At 44.5% G+C, this 12,500-nt stretch overlaps 1 protein-coding gene across 1 annotated transcript in view; it reads right to left on the reverse strand.

Moving 5' to 3' along the window:
* LOC128684062 (5-hydroxytryptamine receptor-like) overlaps positions 1-12,500 on the reverse strand; it is a 606,485-nt gene that overhangs the window by 414,422 nt on the left and 179,563 nt on the right. The window lies entirely within an intron of this gene.

Genomic DNA, 12,500 nt, shown 5'->3' on the forward strand with positions numbered 1-12,500 from the left:
CTTCAGTCTGGGGAACACAAAGTGGTCATTGCAGTGATGTATAATCCACCACAGAACTGCAGGAGGCCAAGAGAGGAATATGAAGAGAGCAACAGAGCAATGGTGGACACACTTGCTGAGGTGGCAAGAAGAGCTCACTCCAGCAGAGCAAAGTTGCTGGTTATGGGGGATTTCAACCACAGGGAGATTGACTGGGAAAACCTGGAGCCACATGGGGGCCCCGAAACATGGAGAGCCAGGATGTTGGACGTGGTGCTGGAAAACCTCATGCACCAACATGTTAAGGACACTACCAGAGTGAGAGGGGAGGCTGAACCAGCAAGATTGGACCTTGTGTTCACCCTGGGCAGCTCAGACATTGAGGACATCAAGTATGAGAGTCCCCTAGGAGCTAGCGACCACGTGGTTCTGTGCTTTGAATACATAGTAGAGCTGCAAGTGGAGAGAATAGCAGGAGTTGAATGGGAAAAGCCTGACTATAAAAGAGGGGATTACATAGGGTTGAAGAACTTCCTGTGGGAGGTCCAGTGGGACAGAGAACTGGCAGGAAAGCCAATAAATGAAATGATGGAATATGTAACAACAAAATGCAAGGAGGCAGTGGAAAGGTTTATTCCCAAGGGCAACAGTAACAACGGGAAGACCAGAACGAGCCCCTGGTTTACCCGACGGTGTAAGGAGGCAAAAACAAAGTGCAATAGAGAATGGAAAAAGTACAGAAGGCAGAGAACAGACGAAAATAGGGAGATCAGTTGCAGAGCCAGGAATGAGTATGCACAGGTAAGGAGGGAGGCCGAGCGACAGTATGAAAATGACATAGCATCGAGAATCAAGACTGACCCAAAACTGTTGTATAGCCACATCAGGAGGAAGAAAACAGTCAAAGACCAGGTAATCAGATTAAGGACAGAAGGTGGAGAACTCACAAGAAATGATCAGGAGGTATGTGAGGAGCTGAACAGGAGATTTAAGGAAGTGTTTACAGTAGAGACAGGAAGGGCTGTGGGAAGACAGCACAGAAGGGAACATCAAGAGGGAATATACCAAGAAGTGTTGGATAACGTATGAACAACTGAGGAGGAGGTGAAGAAGCTCCTAAGTGACCTTGACACCTCAAAGGCGATGGGACCGGACAACATCTCCCCATGGGTCCTTAGAGAAGGAGCAGAGATGCTGTGCGTGTCTCTAACCACAATCTTCAACACGTCCCTTGAAACTGGGCAACTACCTGAGAAATGGAAGACAGCTAATGTAGTCCCCATATTTAAGAAAGGAAACAGAAACGAGGCGCTAAACTACAGACCTGTGTCTCTGACATGTATTGTGTGCAAAGTCATGGAGAAGATTATCAGGAGGAGAGTGGTCGAACACCTGGAAAGGAACAAGATTATAAATGAAAACCAGCATGGGTTCATGGAAGGCAAATCTTGTATCACAAACCTCCTGGAGTTTTATGACAAGGTAACAGAAGTAAGACACGAGAGAGAGGGGTGGGTAGCTTGCGTTTTCCTAGACTGCAGGAAGGCCTTTGACACAGTTCCCCACAAGAGATTAGTGCAGAAGCTGGAGGATCAGGCGCATGTAAAAGGGAGGGCACTGCAATGGATCAGGGAATACCTGACAGGGAGGCAGCAACGAGTCATGGTACGTGAAGAGGTATCAGAGTAGGCGCCTGTTACGAGCGGGGTCCCACAGGGGTCAGTTCTAGGACCAGTGCTATTTTTGATATATGTGAACGACATGATGGAAGGAATAGACTCTGAAGTGTCCCTGTTCGCAGATGATGTGAAGTTGATGAGAAGAATTAAATCGGACGAGGATGAGGCAGGACTGCAAAGAGACCTGGACAGGCTGGACATGTGGTCCAATAACTGGCTTCTCGAATTCAATCCAGCCAAATGCAAAGTCATGAAGATTGGGGAGGGGCAAAGAAGACCGCAGACAGAGTGTAGGCTAGGTGGACAAAGACTACAGACCTCACTCAGGGAGAAAGACCTTGGGGTGACCATAACACCGAGCACATCACCGGAGGCACACATCAACCAAATAACTGCTGCAGCATACGGGCGCCTGGCAAACCTGAGAATAGCGTTCCGATACCTTAATAAGGAATCGTTCAAGACACTGTACACTGTGTATGTTAGGCCCATACTGGAGTATGCAGCACCAGTCTGGAATCCACACCAGGTCAAGCACGTCAAGAAGTTAGAGAAAGTACAAAAGTTTGCAACAAGGCTAGTCCCAGAGCTCAAGGGAATGTCGTACGAGGAAAGGTTAAGGGAAATCGGACTGACGACACTGGAGGACAGAAGGGTCAGGGGAGACATGATAACGACATACAAGATACTGCGGGGAATAGACAAGGTGGACAGAGATAGAATGTTCCAGAGAGGGGACACTGGGACAAGGGGTCACAACTGGAAGCTGAAGACTCAGACGAGTCACAGGGACGTTAGGAAGTATTTCTTCAGTCATAGAGTTGTCAGGAAGTGGAATAGTCTAGCAAGTGAAGTAGTGGAGGCAGGAACCATACATAGTTTTAAGAAGAGGTATGATACAGCTCAGGAAGCAGAGAGAGAGAGGACCTAGTAGCGATCAGTGAAGAGGCGGGGCCAGGAGCTGAGTCTCGACCCCTGCAACCACAATTAGGTGAGTACACACACACATTCACCGTGTACGTCAGACCGATATTGGCTGCAGTATGTAGCGTCAGCATGGAACCCACACTTGGCCAAATAAGTAAAAAAAAAAAAATAGAGAAAGTGCAAAGAGTTTGCAACAAGACTAGTCCCGGAGGAGAAGTTAAGGGAACTCAACGTGGCAACACGGGAGGACAGGTGAGATAAAGGGGACATGATAACGTATAAAATACTAAGAGGAATTGAGAGGGTTAACAGAGCCAGATTGTTTCCGATGTGGGACACAGGAACAAAGGGACACAACTGGAAGTTAAAAACTCAGATAAGTGACAGGGATGTTAAGAAGTATTTCTTCAGTACTAGAGCTGCCCAGAAGTAGAACAATTTAGAGAGTGATGTATTGGAGGCAGGATACATACATAGCATTATAATGGGGTACGATAAAGGTCATGGAACAGAGTGGACTTAGTACAGACCAACGAAGAGACGGGGCCAGGAGCTATGAATCGACTCCTGCAACCACAAATAGGTAAGTACAAATAGGTGAACGCAGAAACAAGCACTTACACATATACACTCAGATACACACACACCCACAAACCTACTAGAGTTTTATGACAAGGTGACAGAATTAAGACAAGAGAGAGAGGGGTGGATCGACTGCGTATTTTTGGACTGCAAGAAGGCCTTCGACACAGTTCCTCACAAGAGGTTACTGCAAAAGCTAGAGGACCAGGCACACATAACAGGAAAGGCTCTGCAATGGATCAGAGAATATCTGACAGGGAGGCAACAACGAGTCATGGTACGCGACGAGGTGTCAGAGTGGGCGCCTGTGACAAGCGGGGTTCCACAGGGGTCAGTCCTAGGACCTGTGCTGTTCTTGGTATACGTGAACGACATAACGGAAGGGATAGACTCAGAAGTGTCCTTGTTTGCAGATGATGTGAAGTTAATGAGAAGAATCAAATCGGACGAGGATCAGGCAGGACTACAAAGAGACCTGGACAGGCTACAAGCCTGGTCCAGCAACTGGCTCCTTGAATTTAACCCTGCCAAATGCAAAGTCATGAAGACTGGGGAAGGGCAAAGAAGACCGCAGACACAATATAGTTTAGATGGCCAAAGACTGCAAACCTCACTCAAGGAAAAAGATCTGGGGGTGAGTATAACACCGATCATATCTCCTGAGGCGCACATCAATCAGATAACTGCTGCAGCATACGGGCGCCTGGCAAACCTACGGATAGCGTTCCGATACCTCAGTAAGGATTCGTTTAAGACTCTGTATACCATCTACGTCAGGCCCATACTGGAGTATGCAGCACCAGTTTGGAATCCACACCTAGTCAAGCACGTCAAGAAATTAGAGAAAGTGCAAAGGTTTGCAACAAGACTAGTCCCAGAGCTACGGGGATTGTCCTATGAAGAAAGGTTGAGGGAAATCGGCCTGACGACACTGGAGGCCAGGAGGGTCAGGGGAGACATGATAACGACATATAAAATACTGCGCGGAATAGACGAGGTGGACAAAGACGGGATGTTCCAGAGATGGGACACAGACACAAGAGGTCACAATTTGAAGTTGAAGACTCAGATGAATCAAAGGGATGTTAGGAAGTATTTCTTCAGTCATAGAGTAGTCAGGCCATGGAATAGCCTAGAAAGTGATGTGGTGGAGGCAGGAACCATACATAGTTTTAAGGCGAGGTATGATAGAGCTCATGGGGCAGGGAGAGAGAGGACCTAGTAGCAATCAGCGAAGAGGCGGGGCCAGGAGCTGTGACTCGACCCCTGCAACCACAAATAGGTGGGTACACACACACACACATGATAAGTGCATAGGCAACACGGGTACGTTATACAACCTCTGAGTGATGGCATACATAATACGTGGTTGGCAGAGCGATATCGACTTGAGATGCTCTCTCAGACCAGGTTACTGAACACATCAAAAGTGCCTCAATATGTTCTGTAAGTTTGCTTTACATATATATATATATACATATATATATATATATATATATATATATATATATATATATATATATATATATATATATATATATATATATATATATATATATATAACAACACTGAGGCTAGCCCAAGGACTCGAACCCATGATGTTTTGGCCCACCTCATGGTGAGCGAAAATCACATGATGCTCTAACTCAATCCTACAAGAATCATGCACCCACCAGAGCTAGGTGCTTTACCACGATCCGAGGACATACGGTGCTGTGGTCGCCTCTGAGCTAATTTCCTTCTACTCCCCGTTTGGTGTACTAGCCTCAACAAGCAGTATATATATTATTTTAAACACGAACGAGTGCTTTTTAACCAGTAACAACACTGCGACTCGCCGAGAACTCGAACCCATGTCGTTTTGGCCCTCATCATGGTAAGAGAGAACCACATGAAGTTCTAACCCACAGGACCACTCAATCCTACAAAAATCACGAACCCCAGCAAAGCTAGGTGTTTTACCGTGATCCGAGGACATATGGTGGTGTGAGTACCACTGAGCTAATTTCATTCTACTCCCCGTTTGGTGTACTAGCCTAGCTGGGTGAGTGAGTGAATGAGTGGTCCTGTGGGTTAGAGCGTAATGTGATGCGTCATGTATCATGTGATGCGTTAGAGCGTTCAGCAGAAGTTTGTGGTTACAGGAAAGTGAGTTCAGGAGGGAAGAAGAGCGATTGGTGGAATGATGATGTAAAGAAAGTAGTACGAGAGAAAAAGTTAGCATATGAGAGGTATTTACAAAGTAGAAATGATGCAAGGAGGGAGGAGTATGTGGAGAGGAAAAGAGCAATGTAAAAACCAGAGCATGAGAGAGTGGGTGAGATGTTATCAACAAATTTTGTTGAAAATAAGAAATAGTTTTGGAGTGAGATTATTAAGTTGAGGAAGCACAGGGAACAAATTGATTTGACTGATGAAAATAGAAGAGAGTTATTAAATGGAGAGTAAGAGGTATCGGGACGATGGAGGAAATATTTTGAGGAATTTTTAAATGTTGATAAAGATAGGGAAGCTGTGATTTAGTGTATAGCCCAAGAAGGAATAACGTCTTGTAGGAGTGAAGACGAGCGAGTTGTGAGTGTGGATGAAATTCATGAGGCAGTGGGTAGTATGAAAGGGGGTAAAACAGCTGGGATTGATGGGATAAAGGCAGAAATGTTAAAAGCAGGTGGGAATATAGTTTTGGAGTGGTTGGTACTTCTATTTAATAAATGTATGGATGAGGGTAAGGTACCTAGGGATTAGCAGAGAGCATGCTTTGTTCCACTGTATAAAGGCAAAGGGGACAAAAGAGAATGCAAAAATTATAGAGGAATAAGTCTGGTGAGTATACCTGGTAAAGTGTATGGTAGAGTTATTACTGAAAGAATTAAGAGTAAGACGGATTCAGAAAAATTAAGAGTAAGACGGAGAGTTGGATAGCAGATGAACAAGTAGGCTTTAGGAAAGGTATGAGGTGTGTAGACCAAGTATTTACAGTTAAACATGTAGGTAAACATTATTTAGATAAGGGTAAAGAGGTTTTTGTGGCATTTTGGAAAAGGCGTTTGACAGGGAGGCAATGTGGCAAATGTTGCAAATGTATGGAATAGGAGGTAGTTTATTGAAAGCAGTGAAAAGTTTTTTCGAGTATAGTGAGGCTCAGGTTAAAGTATGTAGCAGAGGAGATTATTTCCCAGTAAAAGTAGGCCTTAGAAAAGGATGTGTGATGTCACCGTGTTTGTTCAATATATTTATAGATGGGGTTTTAAGATAAGTAAATGCTCGGGTGTTGGCAAGAGGTTAGGGGTGAAAAGATAAAGAATCAAACACAAAGTGGGAGTTGTCACAGTTGGTCTTTGCAGATGACACTGTGCTTTTGGAAAATTCTGAAGAGAAGTTGCAGAGGTTGGTGGATGAGTTTGGTAGGATATGTAAAAAAAGGAAATTGAATGTAAATATTGGAAAGAATAACGTGATGACGATAACAACAACATTAGGTAACGAAAGATTGGATATCAGGTTGGTTGGAGAGAGTAATGTATTCAGATATTTAAGAGTGGAAGTGTCAGCAGATGGGTCAATGAAAGATGGGGTGAATCACAGAATTGATGAGGGGAAAAGGGTGAGTGGTGCATTGAGGAGTCTGTGGAGACACAGAACTTTATCCATGGATGCAAAGAGGGGAATGTATGAGAGTAAAGTTATACCAACGCTCTTATATGGGTGTGACGCATGGGTGGTGAATGTTGCAACAAGGAGAAGGCTGGAGGTAGTGGAGATGTCGTGTCTGAGGGCAATGTGTGGTATGGAAAAAATGCAGAGAATTCGTAGTTTGGAAATTAGGAGGAGGTACAGGATTACCAAAACTATTATCCAGAGGACTGAGGAGGGGTTGTTGAGGTGGTCTGAACATGTAGAGAGGGTGGAACAAAATAGAATGACGTCAAGAGTGTATAAACCTGTAGTAGAGGGAAGGCGGGGTAGAGGTCGGCCTAGGAAAGGTTGAAGGAAAGGGGTAAAGGAGGTTTTGTGTGCGAGGGGCTGGAACTGCCAGCAAGCATACGTGAGCGTGTTAGGAGCGAATGGACACAAATGGTTTTTAGGACTTGATGTGCTGTTGGAGTGTGAGCACAGTAATGTTTATGAAAGGATTCAGGGAAACCGGCAGGCCAGACTTGAGTCCTGGAGATGGAAGTAGAGTGCCTGCAGTCTGAAGGATGGATGTTAATGTTGCAGTTCTATAACTGTAGTGTAAGTGTGCCTCTAGAAAGATGTTGATGGAGTAAATGATGGTGAAAGTTTTTCTTTTTGGGGTCACCCTATTTTGGTGGGAGGAAGGAGGAAACTGACAGCCAAGAGATCATCACAGGTAGCAGTGTTAGGGAAGACAAATGATATTTGCCTCGGTTCAGAATCCTTTTCCGTGGAAGTAACGATACGGAGCCACTACAAGTACCTGAACATAGGCCAGTAGTTTTTACCGTATCAATTAAGATCACAAATTCAGTCAAAGTAACATTTTCCAGGCGCCTCTCACATATTCCCAAAACAGTCAGTGGACACACACGACTGGGATACTCACAGACCTTCTGAATAAAATAAACGGTGGCTCCTCTATCTTAGATGCTCCATCCACCAACTACACATTGCTACGTGTAGCATTGTTTCCGTTTAGAAAAGTTTGTCTGGTTCTGCTGGCAAGAGGCAGCAAGCCGTTAATCTCGTTGGTCATCATATCATTGAAAGATTTCTTCAGTGCTGGAAACTTGATTCGCCTTTCGTGTCAGCTCAAAAAGAGGAGATGGACTCACTGACTGAGAAAATTAGAATCCAGTTGTACAAGATAATTGAGGAAGACAAAACTCATGCTGATACTACTTAAGCACCGAGGAAATAAAGAGCACCCTGCCCGGGATCCATGGCACCAGCATTTCTAACACAATTGACCCTTATGCAGAAGCATAGTTTATGTAAGAATCGAATGTTTGCAGAGCAACTATGTAGTTGCCATCTGGCTCTGCTGGAGGATACGCTGGAATAACACACCCCAACATTTAAGAGAAAATGATTAATACGGTTCTTGGGGAGACTGCAGAAATATTTCTATCAGAGGTCAAGATATTCGCCAACAAATCCTTGCCTGATCTGATTCCCGACGAAATTAAGCAGTTTTTTGGTGTATTCCTTTCTGCCTTGAAAAGAAGATTGAAGAATTAGCAACCGAGTTGCTAAAGGAGTAGTAAAGACTATAGCACGGAGATGGCAATAATCCTTCAACCATCCAGTTTGGCTTTGGGGTTCCTCAAGGCAGAGAAGCAGCGGTTCATGCAGTATAAATAAGGACGTACTGGATGATGGAGCAATGAAAAGGCAAACTAGATCCCATGACGTCTTGTACATTCTTACAGAGTATTTCATCCTGGCAAAGCTAACATATGTCCTATGATGTGTACAATCGTATGACAACGAGAGGTAAAGTGGAGGACCTCACCCACTACGTTACCATCACCAGGGCAGAGGTGAATGAAACACCGCAGATTGCACATTCTCCCATTCATCTCTACCAAGGCTTCACGGGAAATTACCTGTGACCTAATCAACGCGGGATTAGGAGGGATTGGGAAGGGAGGTAATTGATGTTTAAAGTGTGTGTGTGTGTGTGTGTGTGTGTGTGTGTGTGTGTGTGTGTGTGTGTGTGTGTGTGTGTGTGTGTGTGTGTATCTTTGTGTACTCACCTAATTGTAGTTGCAGGGGTCGAGACTCAGCTCCTGGCCCCGCCTCTTCAATGAACGCTACTAGGTCCTCTCTCTCCCTGCTCCATGAGCTTTATCATACCTTGTCTTAAAGTTATGTATGGTTCCTGCCTCTACTACATCGCTTGCCAAACTGTTCCACTTCCTGACCACTCTATGACTGAAGAAATGATTCCTAACATCCATGTGGACCATCTGAGTCTTCAACTTCCAAGAGTGACCCCTTGTTTCTGTGTCCCTTCTCTGGAACATCCTGTCTCTGTCCACCTTGTTTATTCCACGCAGTATTTTGTATGTTGTTATCATGTCTCCCCTATCCCTCCTGTCCTCCAGTGTCGTCAGGCCGATTTCAATCAACCTTTCTTCATAGGACATTTCCCTTAGCTCTGGAACTAACCTTGTCGCAAACCTTTGCACTTTCTCTAATTTCTTAACGTGCTTGACACGGTGCAGGTTCCAAACTCGTGCTGCATACTCCAATATGGGCCTGACGTACACGGTATACAGTGTCTTGAAAGATTCCTTACTTAGGTATCGGAATGCTAATCTAAGGTTTGCCAAGCGCAAATATGCTGCAGCAGTTATCTGGTTGATGTGTGCTTCCAGAAACGTATTCGGTGTAATACTCACGCCTTGAGCGAGGTTTGTAGTCGTTGGCCACTTAGCCTGTACTCTGTCTGCGGTCTTCTTTGCCCTTCTTCGATCTTCATGGCTTTTGAATTTGGAGGGGTTGAATTTGAGAATCCAGTTGCTGGACCACGTGTCCAGCCTGTCCAGGTGTCTTTCAAGGCCTGCCTGAACCTCATCTGATTTAATTCTCCTCATTAACTTCACATCATCCGCGAACAGGAACACCTCTGAGTCTATCCCTTCCATCATGTCATTCACATATACCAAAAATAGCACTGGTCCTAGGACCGACCCCTGTGGCACCCTGCTCGTCACAGATGCCCACTGTGATACCTCATCACGTACCATGACTCGTTGTTGCCTCCCTGTCAGGTATTCTCTGATCCATTGAAGTGCCCTTCTCGTTATACGCGCCTGATCCTCTAGTTTCTGCACTTATCTCTTGTGAGGAACTGTGTCAAAGGCTTCTTGCAGTCCAAGAAGATGCAATCAACCCACCCCTCTCTCTTGTCTCTTACTTCTGTTACTGTATCATAAAATTCCAGATTTGCCTTCCATGAAACCGTGCTGGTTTTCATTTATACTTTTGTAATAAAGTTGGTAGAATTACCGACAATATGTAAAGTAAAAGGACACAAGTGCAACTAATGTGACATTTATTGTGGCAACGTTTCGCTCTCCAGGAGCTTTATCAAGCCATTACAAACAATACATGGACACAGAGGGTATATAAAGGCTCAGAGTGAGGTGAATACTAGTGAGGTACCATTTCGATGTTCACTAGTGGTAGTAGTAGTAGTAGTAGTAGTAGTAGAAGTGGTAGTGACAAAAGTAATACAATATGGTAGAGCAATTAATTCGTACATGAGTAAAAGGATATAAAAGCTATTACTTGGGTAACATATAAATAGGTTGGACAAATATAAACTGGAATGAGGCAGCTTGTTTCAGTGTTCACTCTCTGTGCTTTGTGTAGTATAACAGGAGAGACTATGTGATGGCAGGGTTTACTGTTTTCAGGAGGATTCTTGCTAAGACTTCGGAGATGGTGAAGCTGCCGTTGTTTTGTTTAATTGTATTCGAAACAGCGATCAGTGCTGATTCGAGGCACTTGCGTCTGCGGAAATTAGTTTCTTTGATCACTAATTGGGCGTCTCTGAATTTCATGAGATGATTGGTGGAATTTCGGTGTTGTACACAGGCGTTGTTCAGGTTATCGTTCCTACATGCGTAAATGTGTTCATTGAGGCGGGTGTCGAGGTTTCTGGCTGTTTCACCTACGTAAATCTTGTCACAGCCTCCACAGGGTAGAGTGCAAACTCCTGCATTGACTGGTTCGTGGTGCTTGGATTTTGTCCTGGTTATATCCTTTATTGAAGTGCTAGAAGCAATGGCGACTCTGGTGTTAGCTTGTGAAAGTGCTTTTGAGACGTTCAGTGCAACCTGACTGTTGGGAAGAATTATAACTTTGCTGGGAGTGGTGTTGATGCGTGGAGAATTTATGATCTGAAGAGCTCTTTTCTTGCAGTCTTTGATGAAAAAAGAAGGAAAATGTAACTCTGTGAATGTTTGGTGAATGTATGTACACTCCTCGTCAAGAAACTCAGGACTACAAATTCGGTATGCTCTTAGGAAAAACCCGATGATGATGCCTCTTTTGGTCTTGTTATCTTGACTGGAATAGAAGTGTGTGAGATCATTTTTATTGGTGGGTTTCCGATAAACTTGAAATCTTAGGTTGTTGTCTACTTTGTGAATGAGGACGTCGAGGAAAGGTAGCTTGTCATTGGACTCTTCTACTAGTGTAAACTGGATCGCCGGTTCAACTGCGTTGAGCCTTGCCTGAAGATCCCGTACATCAAAACGTTTTGGAGTTATTACGAGGACATCGTCCACGTAACGTAACCAAGTGACGCTTGAAGGGATGATGTTGGCGAAGTGTTCGGACTCTAGGTGTTCCATGTATAAGTTGGCTAGGACGGCACTTATGGGGGACCCCATTCCCATGCCGTAGGTTTGTTTGTAGAGCTTGTTATTGAAAGAAAAACAGTTGAAATTAACACAGAGTTCAATTAAGTCAACAAAATCTCCGGGAGGTAGAGGAAGATTAAGGTCCTGATTGATTTTACGTCGTGGAACCTCGATGGCTTTTTTGGTAGGTACTTTTGTGAAGAGGGAAGTCACATCCAAACTGCTTAGTTTCTTGTTACGGATGGAGAGGTTACGGATGCGGTTGAGAAGGTCACCTGAGTGTTTAAGATGAGCGGGGCTGATGGTCCCCAGAAGGCAGGAAAGATGTTTGGCAAGAACTCCGGCTAGTTTGTGTGGAGCACTCCCTATTCCTGACGTGATTGGTCTGAGAGGAATATTGTGTTTATGGGTCTTGGGTAAACCATACATGTGTGCTGGTTTAGGGTTGCTTGGTAACAAGTACAGAAGTTTCTTCCCTTCTCTAGTGCGTTTGAGTATTTGTCTGGTTTTGTATAGAAAATCTTTGGTGAGCGTCTCCCACTGTTGAGTGCTGATGGGTTCGTATGTAGATTGATCATTCAAAAGGTCCATCATTTTAGTGTTGTAGTCACTAGTGTTGAGGATGACGACTCCACCTCCTTAGTCGGCGGTGGTGACGATAAAGTTGGGGTCGTTGGCGAGGTTCTTAAGGGCAGTGATGTATCGTCTAGGAAGATTAGAAGTAGAAGGTTCACATAAAGCTGCAGTGAGAAGGCCCTGTATATAACCCTTCTGGAAGTTGCTGTCACTGTGTCTATGGTTCCTGGTAACTAGATTTAGTTGATAGTTAGGTTTGCGTATATTGGTGGTAAATTTGAGTCCCAGACTCAGTGCTTGACAGTGCATCAACACCACTCCCAGCAAAGTTATAATTCTTCCCAACAGTCAGGTTGCACTGAACGTCTCAAAAGCACTTTCACAAGCTAACACCAGAGTCGCCATCGCTTCTAGCACTTCA

Source organism: Cherax quadricarinatus, chromosome 3, assembly GCF_038502225.1.
Source record: "Cherax quadricarinatus isolate ZL_2023a chromosome 3, ASM3850222v1, whole genome shotgun sequence".
Lineage (NCBI taxonomy): Eukaryota > Metazoa > Arthropoda > Malacostraca > Decapoda > Parastacidae > Cherax > Cherax quadricarinatus.